The 17,859-nt window shown below is 43.2% G+C and overlaps 1 long non-coding RNA gene and 1 pseudogene across 1 annotated transcript in view; one reads left to right on the top strand and one right to left on the bottom strand.

The window, feature by feature from the left end:
* Window positions 1–17,859, bottom strand: part of LOC126184539 (uncharacterized) — a 277,653-nt gene that overhangs the window by 113,343 nt on the left and 146,451 nt on the right. The window lies entirely within an intron of this gene.
* Window positions 12,824–12,941, top strand: LOC126185557 (5S ribosomal RNA; annotated as a pseudogene).

Raw genomic sequence — 17,859 nt, 5'->3', positions numbered from 1 at the left:
TGACTAAAACATTTTATTTTCCATTTTAATTAATGGAGTTTCAAACTGCTAGTAAACATTTCTTATGCGACATCTGAAGAATGCCTTTAAACATCAATCTTCGTCCGATTTCGACTTAGTAAATTAAGTTAATATCATGGATTTCTGCTTTGCAAATTCCAAGGTGCTTCACTGTAAAATAGGTCCTGAAAACACTCAAACCGACTGTCAACGATATAAATTTGAGCTTTGTTCGTCATATAGGTCTAACATGTCAGAAGGTTGTTTATGAAGTGCACATGTTCATTAATATAGTTCACATCTTCTAAATTTTTGCAATAGCGTTTAACTGTAGACGTTTTCTAACACCGGCGTTAGCAATTCCTTTCCGTTCTCTGAAACCTTCAAAACGACAAATTTTTCTGGTTTAAATCTGATGACATTAACTATCACTTCCGATCAACAATAAATACTTCATGAACCCATACATGGAACTCCAAATGTGCAGTGTGCCTGCACTGCTACAGAGCATGCATTGCAAGGTATTCACACAGTTTATCGCATAGACTTACCATAAGGAATGAAACAAGAACTGTAATACATTTTACACCACAGACGCTCACTCTGGCTTGACGAAAACATCCAATCATTGACCAAAAGTTGCACAAATAATTAAGTTTGAAAGGAAAAGAAACGAGGTATGAAGCATTTATAAATTCATCGAATGTAGTGAGGTGGTTTAATTTCGTCCCAGTCTATAAAATTAATTTCGGGCCATACTCAGCTCTTGCCGATTACCCGCCTACTAATCAGGGCGTCTGTCTCCTATGCTTTTGAGCGTGAATGGAAATTGTAGAAATTTTCTGTGGAGCAACATTTAATAATAAAGCGTTTCAAATCATCAAAAGCGATGAGCGGTAGCAGGCGCTTTCGATAAAGAACGGGGGAGTGCAGCGCCGCTGCTGTCGCCACGGCCGCTGCCAGTAGCCAGCAAATGGATCCCGGAGCTTTGCCGCATACGGCGTCCAGAGGAGGACAGTCTGCAGGAAATCTGCCGCAAAATCGTTACTAGATAAAATTTTGATATCGGTGTGTCACAAAGCGAAATCGATTGAATCTGCGCTACCATTACATTCACGTCTTCAGCATTCAGACAGAAGAGGCTATAAAAATATTTTATGCCAGCTGCTCTCGATCCACTGACATTATGAACAGAAACAACGCACGCTACCGCTAGACCACAGGCGTAATCAGGCTAGAGTCTCTCTATCTTGGGACAAGTTTTCCTCCAGGAAGTGCCGCAGTCTACAGTGTTGCCAGATTGTGCAGATAACCGGACTTAGAGAATTAGCGAGTTGGCCAGTTTCTTTGTCCCATGTCGCGATCGGCGCGGACTTAGCCTCTGAAGCGGCCGGCCGCCGGTCAAGTTTTATGTCAAAGAGAGTACGTTGATGGCAGTAGAATCGTTCTGCAGTCGACTTCAAATGCCCTTTTTCTAAATCATCACCATAGTGTTGCGTGAAAAGAACGCCGTCCCCACTCCAGTGATTTTCAATTGAGTTCGCGAACGATCTCCGTAATACTCGCGTCATCGTAGAAGCCCTGGCAACAGATCTAACAACCCGCCTGTGAATTACTTCGTTGACTTCGTTTCATCCGCGCTTGTGGGGATCCCAAATACTCGAGCAGCATTCAAAAATTAGCCTCCCTAATGTTCTGTACGCGCTCTCCTTTACAGATGAACCACACAATCCTAAAATTCTCCCAATAAACCGAAGCCTTCTCTACTACCGTTCAGACGTACTCGTTCCTTTCTTATAGCTTTGCAACGTTACGCCTAAGTATTTAATCGAATTGTCTGTGTCTCGCAGAACACTGCCATTGTTGCATCCGAGTTGTACAGGACTGTTTTTCGTACTCGTCTGCATTTTCTACATTTAGAGCAAGCTACCATTCATCACACCAAATAGAAGTTTTGCCTAAGTCACCTTGTATTCTCCTACAGTGACTCAATGACGACCTGTTCCCGTACACCACAGCAACATTAGCAAACAGCCGCTGCTCACTCCTCAACTTGTTCGTCCTACTATTTATGTATACAGGGTTAACCACCTAATACTTTCACCGCAGATATTGCGGAAATAGAAAGTGCTGCTGATGTGGGGTTTTAACAGAATGGATTGGTAGCCAGGAGCGCGTATTGTTAGCCAATAAAAAGATTGTAATAATACTTACTAAGACTATTTTCCTTGCAAACATACACTTTTTAAAAGGAACAGTGCCTATTGACATTAACAAACTAAAAGCAGGGTAAATTAGAATGTCTGTAGTGTTTGTTGCAGGCTTCTAGTGCGAGTCGTTTACGAGATATATCATACACTCCTGGAAATTGAAATAAGAACACCGTGAATTCATTGTCCCAGGAAGGGGAAACTTTATTGACACATTGGCATGGTGTATGGAAATTGTAGGAAGAAAGCAGTTCGTTCTTGTACGGTGTGTGTACGTTCTTGTACGACAAGATATCCCAATAGACGTCATCCATCTCGGCAGTTATTTATCAACGTCTTCAACGAGATACGTGAAAGTGGTAGTGTGACTCCTAGCCAACGTAACAAAAGGAGACAAGTGACGAAAGAAAAGGGGGAAATTAATGTTCTTGCTGCTGTTGCAGCTGATCCGTTCGTTAGCTCACGCGCATTGCACGAGGAAGTGGCTTTATTCAGACAAGCGTCCTACGCAATTTCCATCGACGTAGGTTCCATCCCTAACACATCCTCCTCCACGAAGAGCTGCGTGGAATCGATTATGAGAATCCTGTTAAGGGGCTCCGGAACGCCCTATACTTGCAATGTTAAAATAACGCTTATAAATTACATCTTTCCTCACAAAGAATTTGAGGTAGGAAGTTGAACTTTTTACAGATTATTTATTGGAATATGGGCTACAACTTAACACAGGGATTTTACAAAATTTTAGTTCAGTTATTAAAGATGATTTTTTTTTCAATTGTAATGAAAATTCACAACATTTTTTTGCAATTTTTTATTTATATATTCAAAAATATACAGTTTTTTGGAAAAAGGCTGTGTTAAATTATGCAGAAGGTACTGTGTAACATTTAGTGAAAGTTTGAAACAAATATGTTTGGAAGATCCTTAGAAAACATGTAATTAGTATGAGAAAATAAAAGTTTTGGGAATCGAGCGACAAAGATTGGATTAACTTTTTAGTACATTCCAGGTCCATAGGATGGATTATCTTCATCCTCTGCAAACTCCTCCTCCAGCTTTCTCTTGTTCCTTCTCCTGTTTACTCTTGCTTGTATTTCTAGACTCTTTACAGCCCTGTCTGCAGCCCGAAGGCGTTCCTTGTCTAAAGCAAGCATCGCTCGTACCATGTTAGAACCTATCTTCATTCCCATATTTCTAAATACCTTGCACCTTACAATGTTGCCATCATTGAAAGTCGCAACAGCATCATACACACCAAAGTGAAGTGTTTCTATTCCAACAAATACAGTCTTGGGGATTCTCGACCATATAACACTATTTACACTTTCATTGGGGTTTTGAGTTTTTCCGTGAATACACTTTTTCAACAGTTCAGGTGCTGCTAAGTCTCTGAAAATAGGTTTTATCACCTCCATTATTGCATGAGGCAGACTATGCTTATGAGTGCACACTTCACCAGTTAGTAATCCTTTGTTATATTTACACCAACTGTCTTCTTCTTTGGGACACAAGCTATGTTGGGGATTTTCATCGGTTGAAGAAGTATGAAAAAAAAAGAGCCCAAACAGCCTTCTTCATTTCGTCGACACTTTGTGTATTTTGCCTAATAGCCATTCCATAATAGTTCTGTATTTTGTCAATTACACTGTCAGTTAACCTTCCTTCCCATCCAACCCTTTACCATCACTGAGTTTTTGTTTTTTGTACGAAGCTTTCAGTCGCCGAAGTCTTGTTCCCATTCGCTTCTGTACGTGTCCAATACACTCAAATTTCTGCACTTCAACATCATCACCTTAGGGCTTCAGTCCTTGAACATGTTTGAAACTTTTAGAATCACCGTCACCAAGGTAATTAACATATCGCACTTTATCACTCGCCTCAGAACGCTGGAATATACTGGCAACACCAGCCACTTCCATTCCTCCACTACTGCCACTATAGTTAGCTTTGCAATTATTTTCATGTGTACCTTTATATGTTTGTGGACATCTACAATACTTTGATATTACTGCTACATCTAAAACTTTCCCTGTATACATACTGGTGGCAGATACTACACCATGAAGAGTTGTGTGTCCCCGTTTATGCCAGGTACCATCGAACGCTGCAGTCAAATCTCTGTTACCATTATTTTCCATTACTGCCTCTTCCACAGCGTTCTTCATAGATTCTATACAGACATCTTCTACTTTAGACCCTATTAATTTATTATAGGTCGTAAACTTGGTTGGGGGATTTGGAAGATTCATGATGCCACAGAAAATTGCACCTGCAGTAGCACCCTTACCAACTGAACGCAAGGAATAAACAAATCTAATGTTGTGTTCGTAGATTTTGCTACCATTTTCTTCAATTGCAGTTACTGCAACACTGTTCCAAAAGGTGGTCATGTATGAACACTTATCACATTTCAGTTGTATTTCACTAGCAAGCCCTACGTGTTTTATTATGGAGAGTTCCAGACCAAGTTCACTACAATGAATACATCTTACACAGTTTGAAAAAATTCCTTTGAGAACTGGCATATCAAATATTTCATTCACATCCGATTCGCCCATAAAACATTCATAGTTTTCACTCATTGAACCAAGCTTCTTCTGTGAAGTATCTTCTTTCCCACTTTGACTGCTATGGGCAGGTGTACTTGAGAGGTTAGGTTCACTCACTTGGTTATCGTCTTTATTGTTTACAGTAATAACACATACCTTTGGCTTTCCAACATTTCTCCTTTTCTTAAAAGCCTTCAGAGGATTTCTAATAACTTTACTTTTACTCATTATTATACTTCAACAAAACAGAGACTCAAGAAACAGAATTAATTACGAATATTTTCGAGATAACGACAGAGTAAATAAACATGAAACAATCGACAATCACACCAGCGATATATATTGAACCATCACAGGTTAGCCACAACACATACTTTATCTCACATCACTAAAATGTACCTGATGAACACGGACGTTAATAATAACACCATCTGACAGCAGTTTAACAGCGCCACAGTGGGTCACGCCCATGTAGAACACATTTCAAAAAAAATTTAAAAATAGTTGTAGTCTTCGGAATTGAATAAATTATATATCTATTAAAAGGTAATAGTCTGCAGATTCAGAAAACGCAAAAAAGTAAAAATTGAACTTTTCATGATTTTGAGCCTTTCCGGAGCCCCTTAACTTCTGTACATGGGCATTAAAACAGGATACTCCAAATGTATCATGTATCTTGTTTAGTGATGAAGTCATATGTAACAGTCATAGCCAGATTATCAGCAGGAAGCTGCACTATTGGCTTCGTCAGGTGGAACGTCACCGTCCATAGAGTGTAAATGTGTGGTGTTGGATAGTGAATTGTCAGCTCATAGGCCCGTCTTTGTAGATGGAATACTGATCGAGCACAAGTATCGCAGCCTCCTAACAGACCATCTTCTATGGATGCTAGAAGAGGTTCGTCTGCAGACTAGGAGAAAGCCGTGGTACCAACATGATGGCTGTCCAGCCCATAGTGCACGAAGTACTACAGCGTGTTTTAATAATTGTTTCCAGGTCGTTGGATAGGACGCAGATGGCTCGTACCTTGGCTGGTCCGTTCCCCGGATTTGACGTCTGTAGACTTATTTCTATGGTGAAAGCTGCTGTCTACAAGGACATACCAACTATACCCTATGATATTCAACGACGAATTACTGCAGGCAGCTCGGACATCTCTGCTGCGAGCGGTTCTAGGAACTTCAGTCCGGAAACGCGCGGCCGCTACGGTCGCAGGTTCGAATCCTGCCTCGGGCATAGATGTGTCTGGCGTCCTTAGGTTAGTTAGGTTTAAGTAGTTCTCAGTTCTAGGGGACTGATGACCTCAGATGTTAAGTCCCATAGCGCTCAGAGCCATTTGAACCATTTTAGCCATCTCAGCTGAAATGCTATAACGTGTGCAGCAGTCGTTCCATACCAGACTAGAAGCGTGTACTGGTGCTGTCGGTGATCATTTTGAACACAATCTGTGATGGTCAATTCTCTCTTTATTGGGTAGAATCCATGTAACAGTGAATTCACTTGCTTTGTTCTTTGTGTGCTATCTCATATATTGTACAACTGTCGTGTGGTAACTTTACAAAATACATAGCCCGCGTCTCGTGGTCGTGCGGTAGCGTTCTCGCTTCCCACGCCCGGGTTCCCGGGTTCGATTCCCGGCGGGGTCAGGGATTTTCTCTGCCTCGTGATGGCTGGGTGTTGTGTGCTGTCCTTAGGTTAGTCAGGTTTAAGTAGTTCTCAGTTCTAGGGGACTGATGACCATAGATGTTAAGTCCCATAGTGCTCAGAGCCACAAAATAGATTAATTGTGAAACGATTGGCAGTAGAATCGCGCAGTGAGATTGAAATTTACCCTATTTTAATTTTTTAATGTCAATAGCCATTGTTCCATTTAAAAATTAAAAAGTGTATGTTTGGACAATAAATGGCTCTGATCACTATGGGACTTAACATCTGAGGTCATCAATCCCCTATAACTTAGAACTACTTAAACCTAACTAACCTAAGGACATCACACACATCCATACTCGAGGCAGGATTCGAACCTGCGACCGTAGCAGTCGCGCGGTTCCGGACTGAAGCGGCTAGAACCTCTCGGCCACCGCGGCCGGCTTTGGACAAAAAATACACTTTCTAAGTGTCATTACAATCTGTTTATTGGTTAACAATATGAGTCCTCGTCTACCAATCCATTCTGTAAAAACCGCATATCAACAGCAGTTTCCATTTCCGGAATACTTGCGGTCTAAGTCCTAGGAGATTCAAAAATGTTCAAATGTGTGTGAAATCTGATGTGACTTAACAGCTAAGGTCATCAGTCCCTAAGCTTACACACTACTTAACCTAAATCATCCTAAGGACAAACACACACATCCATGCCCGAGGGAGGACTCGAACCTCCGCCGGGACCAGCCACACAGCCTAGGAGATTCATCCTGTATAGAAAATAAGAGCTGTCCTAACACACTTCCCTGTTGCACTCCTGAAGATACTCTTCTCTCTGATGAACAGTTGCTGTCGAAGACAACATACTGTGTTCTACTACTTAACAAGTCTTGGAACCGCTCATAAATCTCAGGACCTCTTCCGTGTTACGTACCTTCGTTAAAAGTCATCAGTGGAGCACCATGTTAAATGCGGAAGTTTAGGAATATGGAATCTGCCTGTTTTTTTTCATCCATGGTTCACAGGGTATCATGTGACAAAACAGCAAACTGATTTCCGCACGTGGTGCTTTCTAAATCCGTGCTGATTTGTGGATAGAATCTTTTCCGTCTTGAGTAAGTTTATGATATTCGAACTGGGAATATGTTCAAGAATTCTGTAGCAAAACTTTGTTAAGGAAATGGGTCTATAATTTAGCGGGTTCGTTTTTTTATCCTTCTTATGTACAGGAGTCACCTGTGCTTTTATTGCAGTCGCTTTGGACTTCGCGCTGGGAGAGAGAATCGCGATAAATGCAAGCTGAGTAAGGAGTCAACGCCGTAGTGTACTCTCTGTAATACATAATTGGAATTCCATCCGAACTCGTGACTTTTCGTGTTTAACTCTTTCAGTTGCTTGTCTACGCCTAGGATGCGAGTCCATTACTACATCCTCCATAGGGAAGTCGGCGCGACGGTCACAGACCTTCAGATATCGCACGCCGAGGGCGAGCGGGGACACAGTATACAGTAGAGGCGTCCATCCGGCAGGGCGGACGAGTGGTGTGAATTACAACACGTGACGCCGTGCTGTGGGAACAGGAGATCCGGCCGCCGGGCAGCCATGCCGCGGTGGGAACACACCGAACCCACTTTGCTAATACGATCAGTCTCTTCACCACACGAGAACCAATGGCAACCGGCAAACGCGGGAGAACCTCTTGAAACGTAGTTTTAAATTATTTCGTATCCAAAACTACAAATAGAAAACCGAAGACAGGTGTTCACGGTAAATGAGGTCCAACTTTTTGGAAGAAAAATATAAAAAAGAAAGTTTAACATCACGTCGACGGCGAGTTAATTAGAGGCGGAGTACTATCCATGACGGGGAAGGTCGTTTTCTTTTCAAAAGCACTGTTTCAGTATTTGCATTAATCGATTTATACTGGGCAGCCAATGCCCCGCGGAAAGGAAAGAAACACCGGGTGCCTCCCAAGGAAGCATGATGGGACCATTAAAGTTCTCAAAACGCATAAAAGATTTATCAGACAAAATCACTTTTAAACTGAAATTGTTCGCTGACGATGCAAAACAAAGCACTGTCGCCTGACCATCGTAGTGAAAGCAGAATGACTTGTACGAAACGTCCACTTAGTGCAATGCATGGCAGCTCTCTTTAAATGTGGATAAATGTAGGATAAGAAAAACAACACCAACAAAAAAACGATATAGTATATGATTACAAACTTCGTAGTGAACATCGTATAGGTACTTAGGGATAATATTAAGAAATAATATGAAATGGGACGTGAAGAAATATCAGTATTAAGAAGTTTAATGGAAGATTTAGAATTGTTGGAAAGGATCTGGAAAAATGCAATGGATCTTTTAAGGATATCACATACAAGACGCTAGTGTAACAAATTCTAAAGTATTGTTCCAATGTTTAGAGGCCTTTTAAGTAGGCACGAACACAGACATCGAACGAATACAGAGACTCACTGCTGAGATCGTAATTGTCCTTTACACATCATACAAAACTACAATAGCAATGACAATGCTATCGTGGAATCCTCGAAAGAAAAGGCGAATCAGTACTCGCGAAACAGTCTGAGTAAATATAGCGAACCTATAATCACATATGTTGTGGGCATTTGGTCCCAAAAGTGTCACCGATGACGTCATCGATGAGTTATGGGTTTCCCCAATCCCCATCCCTCCGCCCTCTAACAAAGGCCATTGCTCTATGTATAAAACGGAGGGAAATTCATATTTTAGCGGCAAATTCAAAAAATAGCCCAGTTGCACTCGTGTGTTTTCTATGGAAGCACGATTCTTGTCCTAATATGACGGGAATCCAAGATTATGCATTGTCATGCTGGCTGTCTTGGAATACTGTGACAGGCTCTACGGCGTTACATTCCGAGACTTGGAATACAAGGGCCAGCTTAACTACAACATCATAATCCAAGACGACTGACCTGGAAAACAAGATGGTGATCGAGCATATCGACTGGGGCATAACTGCACAGCTCTACGGCGTCTCAATCCAGCTCAGACCTGTTGGGCTATTTGTTGTTGTTCTGGTCTTCAGTCCCGAGACTGGTTTGATGCAGCTCTCCATGCTACTCTATCCTGTGCACGCTTCTTCATCTCCCAGTACCTACTGCAGCCTACATCCTTCTGAATCTGCTTAGTACATTCATCTCTTGGTCTCCCTCTACGATTTTTACTCTCCACTCTGCCCTCCAATACTAAATTGGTGATCCCTTGATGCCTCAGAACATGTCCTACCAACCGATCCCTTCTTCTAGTCAAGTTGTGCCTCAAACTCTTCTTCTCCCCAATTCTATTCAATACTTCCTCATTAGTTATGTGATCTACCCATCTAATCTTCAGCATTCTTCTGTAGCACACATTTTGAAAGCTTCTATTCTCTTCTTGTACGAACTATTTATCGTCCACGTTTCCTTGCATACATGGCTACGCTCCATACAAATACTTTCAGAAACGACTTCCTGACATTTAAATCTATACTCAATGTTAACAAATTTCTCTTCTTCAGAAACGCTTTCTTTGCCATTGCCAGTCTACATTATATATCCTCTCTACTTCGACCACCATCAGTTATTTTGCTCCCCAAATAGCAAAACTCATTTACTACTTTAAGCGTCTCATTTCCTAATTTAATTCCCTCAGCATCACCCGATTTAATTCGACTACTTTCCATTATCCTCGTTTTGCTTTCGTTGATGTTCATCTTATACTCTCCTTTCATGACACTGTCCATTCCGTTCAACTGCTCTTCCAAGTTCTTTGCTGTCTCTGACAGAATTACAATGTCATCGTCGAACTTCAAAGATTTTATTTCTTCTCCGTGGATTTTAATACCTACTCCGAACTTTTCTTTTGTTTCCCTTACTGCTTGCCCAGTATACAGATTGAATAACATCGGGGAGAGGCTACAACCCTGTCTCACTCCCTTCCCAACCACTGCTTCCCTTTCATGTCCCTCGACTCTTATAGCTGCCATCTGCTTTCTGCACAAATTGTAAATAGCCTTTCGCTGCCTGTATTTTACCCCTGCCACCTTCAGAATTTGAAAGAGAGTATTCCAGTCAACATTGCCAAATGCTTTCAATAAGTCTACAAATGCCAGAAACGTAGGTTTGCCTTTCCTTAATCTTTCTTCTAAGATTAGTCGTAGGGTCAGTTTGCCTCAAGTGTTCCAACATTTCTTCGGAATCCAAACTGATCTTCCCTGAAGTCGGCTTCTATCAGTTCTTCTATTCGTCTCTAAAGAATTCGCGTTAGTATTTTGCAGCTGTGACTTATTAAACTGATCGGTAATTTTCACATCTGTCGACACCTGCTTTCTTTGGGATTGGAATTATTATATTCTTCTTGACGTCTGAGGGTATTTCGCCTGTCTCATATATCTTGCACACCAGATGGTAGAGTTTAGTCCGGACTGGCTCTCCCAAAGCTGTCAGTAGTTCTAATGGAATGTTGTCTCCTCCCGGGGGCTTGTTTCGACTCAGGTCTTTCAGTGCTCTGTCAAACTTTTCACACAGAATCATATCTCCCATTTCATCTTCATCTACATCCTCTTCCATTTCCATGATATTGTCCTCAAGTACATCAGCCTTGTATAGACCCTCTATATACTCCTTCCACCTTTCTGCTTTCCCTTCTTTGCTTGGAACTGGGTTTCCATCTGAGCTCTTGATATTCATACACATAGTCCTACAATAGGTTATTATTCACTCGGAGACGTAGGCCTGTGGTCACTGCTTCTCGTAACTCTAAGGGTCAATCTCTCCACTTTAAATGTACACTGTTGAGGGTAGGCGAAGGCTTCCCGTCTCCTCAACCCCCCCCCCCCCCCTCTTTTCACCCGCGGGCGACGAGCGTCCATGCTGCTACTCCACTCTCCGCGCCGCTCAGTTATGCGCTGCGACCACGGCAGCCGCCCCGCCCTTGCCGCTGCCGCTGCTGCCTAGCAGCCCTCACTTATTCCCCTGAGTTAAAATACAAACTGTACGCTCTTTAGAAAGAACACTTTAATCTTATTTAAACAAATACCGCCGGCCGCTGTGGCCCAGCGGTTCTAGGTGCTTCAGTCCAGAACCGCGCTGTTGCTACGGTTGCAGGTTCTAATCCTGCCTCGGACATGGATGCTTGTGATGTCCTTAGGTTTAAGTAGTTCTAAGTCTAGGGGACTGATGACCTCAAATGTTAAGCTCCGTAGTGCTTAGAGCCATTTGAAGCATTTTGAAACAAATTTCTTGCCAGGGACAGCTTCCTATTCCACAATCGCGAAGTTCACGATCACCAGACCGGTCGAGAAGACAGTCACTATCCCGTCCGCATTACCCCAGTTAAGAGACAGGCTGTCCTGAAGACTCGATAACCTAATGCGGAATGGAGTATACAGAGTGTTACAAAAAGGTACGGCCAAACTTTCAGGAAACATTCCTCACACACAAATAAAGAAAAGATGTTATGTGGACATGTGACCGGAAACGCTTAATTTCCATGTTAGAGCTCATTTTGGTTTCGTCAGTATGCACTGTACTTCCTCGATTCACCGCCAGATGGCCCAATTGAAGGAAGGTAATGTTGACTTCGGTGCTTGTGTTGTGTCTTTACAAGTACGACACAACATGTGGTTCATGCACGATGGAGCTCCTGCACATTTCAGTCGAAGTGTTCGTACGCTTCTCAACAACAGATTCGGTGACCGATGGATTGGTAGAGGCGGACCAATTCCATGGCCTCCACGCTCTCCTGACCTCAACCCTCTTGACTTTCATTTATGGGGGCATTTGAAAGCTCATGTCTACGCAAACCCGGTACCAAATGTAGAGACTCTTCGTGCTCGTATTGTGGACGGCTGTGATACAATACGCCATTCTCCAGGGCTGCATCAGCGCATCAGGGATTCCATGCGACGGAGGGTGGATGCATGTATCCTCGCTAACGGAGGACATGTTGAAGATTTCCTGTAGGAAAGTGTTTGATGTCACGCTGGTACGTTCTGTTGCTGTGTGTTTCCATTCCATGAGTAATGTGATTTGAGGAGAAGTAACAAAATGAGCTCTAACATGGAAAGTAAGCGTTTCCGGACACATGTCCACATAACATATTTTCTTTCTTTGTGTGTGAGGAATGTTTCCTGAAAGTTTGGCCGTACCTTTTTGTAACACCCTGTATAAGTTCCAATTGCCAACGCTAGTATGCTGTTGTTACAGCACTGCAGAGAAGGGTTGAACGACGGGAGTTAAAATGACAAGAAGCATTAAAAATGCAGGAACCAAATTCTACTTTAACCCGAATGACAGGGAGTCAAAATTAAAAATATAGTTACCTCAAGTTTAAAGTGATGGGAAGTCTGCTTGTTGTCACACTAGAATGCACTCATCCTTACTTTAAAACTATCAACGGCCTTACCGCAGTGGTAACACCGGTTCCCGTCAGATCACCGAAGTTAAGTGCTGTCGGGCTGGGCTAGCACTTGGATGGGTGACCATCCGGTCTGCCGAGCGCTGTTGGCAAGCGGGGTGCACTCAGCCCTTGTGAGACAAACTGAGGAGCTACATGATTGAGTATTAGCGGCTCCGGTCTCGGAAACTGACATATATCCAGGAGAGCGGTGTGCTGACCACTTGCCCATCCACATTCGCATCCAGTGCCGCCTATGGGCTGAGGATGACACGGCAGCCGATCAGTACCGTTGGGCCTTCATGGCCTGTTCTGGAGGAGTTTAGTTTAGTTTACTTTACTTTAAAACTGAATAGACCACTGATGCAGCCTTGATGGTTGTCAAACAGTCGTTACTGGAGCATGTGGTTGGGGCAAAGGAAAGTGAGAGGTAATCACTTGTATTTTTATTTGAACACCGCTGCCCCCCATACCGCGCCTCCAAACCGTCGGTCCACTCCCCGACGCCAGCTCGCATCAGCTCCGCCTCATGCTTGCAGACCGCGTGTAAATTAGCATCGGTACTACTCGGAATACACAGAATTACGTCACACGGCACCTGAAACCACAGCTAGAGAGAGGCTACTTTCATCTACAGTGGATACGTATATGGACTGGCCAGCACCAAGCATACTATCTGCTAAGGCATTGGGTCCACACCACATTCTTTCTGACATATTCCTAAAACTACACGATTTTACAATTAAAGGTACTCTAATTTTAGCATGGTATTGCTATACACTGCTTGTATCACTTCCTTAGTACAATTTCGGAGCAGCAGGCGCCACATCATACAGTGAGAAATGCAAATCTACATCTCTTGTGTTAGAGGAATGCGATGAAACGTTTCTGACATTCCATAGCTGGAGTAGCCTACATGGTCTCTGCACACAGCTGCCAACGCCAACTCGCCAACACGGCAACATGTCCCTACGTATCGAGAGATGAAGTTCGCTGACGCAAACCTCTCACTTCCAACTGACCGTGAGACCCTCCAGCGGTCCGCATGGTATTGCTGTACACTGCTTGTATCACTTCCTTAGTACAATTTCGGAGCAGCAGGCGCCACATCATACGGTGAGGAATGCAAACCTACATCTCACACCTTTTGCCCCAACAGGCCATGTGCCCCGCCACAATCAGTGCTCTCTATAGTACGGAGAATTATATTTCCAGCACCTGGCATACGTCCACCACCTACGAAGTTTCTCTTATACAGAGCTCCAAACATAATGCACGCAAACTTTAAGAGGATGAAACTACTATTTTGTGCATCAAATACAACATTCAGTTTGACGCAAACCATTTATAGGTTTCGCCGGCCGAGGTGGCCGAGCGGTTCTAGGCGCTACAGTCTGGAACTGCGCGACCCATATGGTCGCAGGTTCGAATCCTGCCTCGGGCATGGATGTGAGTGATGTCTTTACGTTAGTTAGATTTAAGTAGTTCTAAGTTCTAGGGGACTGATGACCTCAGCATTTAAGTCCCATAGTGCTCAGAGCCATTTGAACCAATTTATAGGTTTCCAATGGGTACATCGTTCCTACACCACAACATACTGTTTGTAATGGCGGAACAATCGCAATCCAAAGTGACCTAGGTTGAAATGGCAGGGAAATTTGCGACTGGAGACATCGCACATTTGCTTCAAAGCATTCTGAGAAGAAGACGTCAAGTTCAATATCAGAGTCTAGAACTGATCATACTAGATTCGTGTAAGCTCTTCCCTTTGTACTTACAGTATAAAACGGCGACGCACCACACATCAGCTAGGAAGAGATCGAAAAAATTTTTGGGGTGTGTGTGCAGCCGTTCTTTCGACGAAACGTTATGAGAATGATTAGGTATTAAACTGATACAATCGACAGTTGCACACAAGTAATGCTACCTCACATTTGCACGATAGCAAATTGACTTATATTATTGACGCAAGAACCAAAAACACAGCGCAACACAAACCTCCTTCGCTCATCCAGCACAGAACCAAGGCAAGACACGCAAGTTTGTGCTTAAATCAATGAAAATTTTACCGAAAGAAATTAGTTTCGCGTCATACCGCTACATTTCTGTCTATCGATAAATGCTGTGACCATAACACGACGTCTGTGATTTCGTTCGATATTTGTTTGTTATCCATTCTAAAAATTGCCGTACTAGCATCTTCCCTTAAAGAACTTGTCATTACCGATGTGTGTGTGTGTTTGTATTTTGTAGGATAGGATAGGGCAGGATCAGAATTCAACAGAATTATTCGATTCTCAAGTGCTGATAGTGCTACTGGATTACAGTGTGTAAGAACCAGCGAAGGATACTGAATGTATACATCAACAACGATAATACGATGCAGTGAGCGATTCACATCTCGCATACGGACCTCACCAAAGTATTGTTACTCCGTGGTTTGGCATGCTTAGTTCAAAGTACGAGTATAATGATATCAGTCTTTAAACTGAATCTACGACACCAGAATCCAAAATGGCAGTGGAACGTGACTGACCTGAAACACTGGCTCTATGACAGTGGAATCAAATACTTGGTATACTGGACATGCTCTATGACGTCAAAATCCAAGACTTGGAATATTGGCACCTACTCTGTGACGTCAGAATCTAGCTCAGGCCTGTCCTCATAACAGGGTAGAATTCAGGCATACTAGCCCCTCAGAGGTGTATGGTCACTGCATACTACTACTCCTAATTCAATGTTAGGATCCTCCACTTTATATCTTAAACAGACATTGTGGAGGGAAAGCTCCATCTGCCCCATGCAAGCTCGCTTCCCTTCTTGTAGGTTCAGTCGTGCTATGTTCCAACAAATTTCAACACCCTCTTTGACATTACAGCTAAAGAATTTACCACTCCAAACCGGCTTCCAAAATTTCTAAATGTGAGAAAATCCACTAATCCCAAGTACAAAATGAAGGGACGTCTGCTGACTGCCAAACTAAAGAGCACACGTCCTAATTTCAAAACTGAATAGCCCACTGATGCAGTCTCTATGGTTGCCAAACAACTGTCATCGTCGTACCAGGACGGTGGAAAGGAATAGAAGAGGTATTGACGTACGTCTTTACTCAAACACCGCTAGATCCCTACTGTGCCGAATGTCAGTCGCGCGGGCTTCCATCACTTACGCCACACCTTACTGTGCATGCCATTTTCCCGATGCTAGCAGTTTCATATGTCTTTATGAAAAGTGTAACAGCACAAAGATGGTAGACACTAACTGTACTAGGAGGAGGTATGACACCTAAGACCATCGGTCAGTATTTAGTGAGACATAACAGTACAGGAACGTTTATTTATCTTAACAGATAGTGCCTTTTGAGGTCACCACACAGCGCACCCTGTATTTCACACCGACCAGACGTCATGAGCGCTAACTTCGTGTTGCAGTCAATGTTCGACAACAAACAGAAGAGTAGTTTAAGAAATGTCTGCCGTACATTCACTCTCAGAATATTGCGGAGTACAAGTCGCACACATTCATCACACAAGAACGCTTAAAGTTGCTTGACGGAAGTAGATATTTGTCCTCTGATTGCTCCATATGCAAGTGGAATAACAAAAGACACTGCCAAGAAGTGATATTAGATATTCTCCACAATGGGTTGTATATCGGCTGACCACCCATCAAGAATATATCACAGCAAGACAGCATCAAGATCTCAAACACCCCACACAGCACACACATAACACGCACTAGAAACTGCAAATCTCATTTCTGATTAACTGTAACGGTGCTTGTACAGGAAAATGAGTTATAGCAACTCCACATCGGCGGCAAAAGGTTTTCCAGCATCTAGATGCACGATGTGATCTTCTTATACCTCCCATTTAAGCGTCAGAGAACACTGTTACACAGTCTATATCACAAAAAAGTATTTGGAATAGCTTCTGGTTCTTAGTGTGAAAATATACGTAACAGCAGCGTGGAGCAAATGAATTATAGACTGGGGTGCCAAAGAAACTCGTATAGGCATGCGTAATCGAATACAGAGGTAAGTAAGCAGGCAGAATACGGTGCTGCGGTCGGCAACGCCTATATAAGACGACAAGTGTTTGGCTATAGTGGCAGATTATCAAGATATCAGTGAATTTAAACGTGGTGTATTGTTGACACGAGCGATGGGACACAGCATCTCTGACGTAGCGACGAAGTGGGGATTTTCCCGTACGACCATTTCGCGAATGCATCCTGCAAGAACGGGAACAACGACGACTGAAGAGAATCGTTCAGCGTGATGCAACCCTTCCGCAAATTGCTGCAGATTTCAGTGCTGAGTCATCAACAAGTATCAGCATACGAACCATTCAACATAGCATCATCGATATGGGCTTTCGTAGCCGAAGGCCCAATCGTTTACCCTAGATGACTGCACGACACAAAGTTTTACGACTGGCCTGGGTCCGTCATCACCGACATTAGACTGTTGATGACTCGAAACATGTTGCCTGGTCGGACGAATCTCTTTTCAAATTGTATAGAGTGGATGGACGTGTACGGGTATGTAGACAACCGCATGAACCCATGGATACTACATGTCAGCAGGGAACTGTTCAAGCTGGAGGAGGCTCTGTAATGTCGTGGGGGGTGTGCAGTTGGAGTGATGTGGAACTCCTAATACGTCTAGATATGATTTTAACAGGTAACACGTACGTAAGCATCCTGTCTGGTCACCTGCATCCATTCATGTCCAATGTGCATTCCGACGGACTTGGGCAATTCCAGCAGGACAATGCGACACGCCATACGCCCAGAATTGCTAGAGAGTGGCTCCAGGAACACTATTCTGAGTTTAACTCTTCCACTGACCACAAAATTCCCCAAAAATGAACATTATTAACGTGCCGTTCAGAAGAGATCTTCACCCCCCCCTCCGTACTCATAGGGATTTATGGACAGCCCAGCAGAATTCATGGTGTCACTTCCCTCGAGCACTACTTCAGACGTTAGTCGAGTCCATTTCGTCGTGTGCGGCACTTCCGCGTG

The sequence above is a fragment of the Schistocerca cancellata genome, chromosome 4, assembly GCF_023864275.1.
Source record: "Schistocerca cancellata isolate TAMUIC-IGC-003103 chromosome 4, iqSchCanc2.1, whole genome shotgun sequence".
In the NCBI taxonomy this organism is placed as follows: domain Eukaryota; kingdom Metazoa; phylum Arthropoda; class Insecta; order Orthoptera; family Acrididae; genus Schistocerca; species Schistocerca cancellata.
The sequence above is the reverse complement of the archived record's forward strand: the minus strand, read 5'-3'. Positions and strand labels throughout refer to the sequence as shown.